Raw genomic sequence first — 1,482 nt, 5'->3', positions numbered from 1 at the left:
CTTCCTGATACCGGAAGTATCAGGCTAGGCATCGGAGCATTTGCACGAGTACTCCGCCAAATACTCGGCACCGATACTAGTATCGGTGCATCCCTAGTGCATACAAAGGTTTTTATTGCATTAGGAAAACCTTTTAAATGAATTTGCCGCATTCACCCAATGTGCACCGACATGCATGCGTTACACTTGGATGTAAGCAGGCCCTTAGCCCTCCTTCCCACTTGTGCAAGAGTGACAACGCATGTGTTCCCAGGCATTTGTTTCCTGCATTTTGGGCACGTCCCCATTGATTTCATTGGTCTCCGGATGCGCATCAAACACTGCAAAGTAGTACAGGTCATACATTTTGCAACACGTTTCACTTTTTTTTTTTCAAGGCACGAACACGCAGGAAAAACTGCACTTGCTTGGCTGCATTTGGGGTGCCAGTACCTAGTATAGCGCATTGGTGAACGTGCGTCAACACGCCCGTGTGTGAACAAGGACTGAGAACTCGTTCAGCACCATTGCACCGCAATGATACCATCATCCTACAACAGTCAGAAAGCAATGGGTGTTAATTTACAACTTCCAGTGTTCTAAAAGGGCCCTAACCCCTGTAGGGGCCCCACAAATCCAACACACATGATTCTATAACACAGGAAGCCATCCTGCACAGACTTATAACACGGCCAGGCTACAGCTCCTCAGCAGCAGGAAAACCCCTCTCAGCCCACTTGACATTCCCCACCCAACACTAGACATTCCCCACCCAAGATGGCCACCCTGGCTCCTCCCCTTGCCTGACGCGTGCCAGAGGAGGGGGCGGATCACTTCCGGGTGAACGAGGCAGGAGAGTGAAGGTATTTTGACATAGCACTTCCGGAGCGCTGTGTTCCGGCGGTGGCCCCGTCCCGGCCCGTCCGCGCCCCGGAGGTAAGTGCCATTCTCTGCGGGTGAGGAAATAAAGGGTGGCGGGTTGGGGCCGCGGCTTGGCGGTGCACAGCCCCGTTCTCCCGAGAGTGGGTGGGGCCAACCAGCTATTAGCCCGCCCACTGCCACCTTCCCTGGCCCGAAACCTGCCCCCCCCACCACCCGTTTGGTCACCGGAGATCAGTATGTGCGGTGTCATGGCCGGTGTGTGTGGGGGAAGGAATATGGCGGTCCACTGGCTTCTGTGGTGCTCATTGAGTGACATGATGGCAGATGTACCCCAGTGCAATGTGTTATAACACAGCTGATCAGTCCCCGGATGTGATGGCTGCTTTGCCTTCTTTATTTTTTATGTTTTTTTCCCCCTATTGTTTTCATTAAGTTATATGGAAAGTGACTCACTTCCTGTACTGGGGTGACAACACTCCCCGTACTGTATTTATAGGAGAGCAGTGGTGTCACCCTAGGCTGCAATGCTAATTTCTCCAGCAGTTTATAAAGATGGCAGATGAGCACACAGTGGTGCATCGGGGGGGGAGAGGGGGGGGGGAATGGCTGCAGGGCTTTGGG

The 1,482-nt window shown here is 53.0% G+C and overlaps 1 protein-coding gene across 1 annotated transcript in view; it reads left to right on the top strand.

Moving 5' to 3' along the window:
- The first annotated feature begins 831 nt into the window (after positions 1 to 831).
- ZBTB37 (zinc finger and BTB domain containing 37) overlaps positions 832 to 1,482 on the top strand; it is a 19,871-nt gene continuing 19,220 nt past the window's right edge. The window contains exon 1 of the mRNA XM_018555558.1: positions 832 to 915. The gene's annotated coding sequence lies outside the window, so the exon portion shown is untranslated. The remainder of the gene's footprint in view (positions 916 to 1,482) is intronic.

This window comes from Nanorana parkeri, unplaced genomic scaffold (genome assembly GCF_000935625.1).
Source record: "Nanorana parkeri isolate BGI_ZX_2015 unplaced genomic scaffold, ASM93562v1 scaffold201, whole genome shotgun sequence".
In the NCBI taxonomy this organism is placed as follows: domain Eukaryota; kingdom Metazoa; phylum Chordata; class Amphibia; order Anura; family Dicroglossidae; genus Nanorana; species Nanorana parkeri.
Note: the sequence above shows the minus strand (reverse complement) of the source record. Positions and strands in the feature narration are given on the sequence as shown.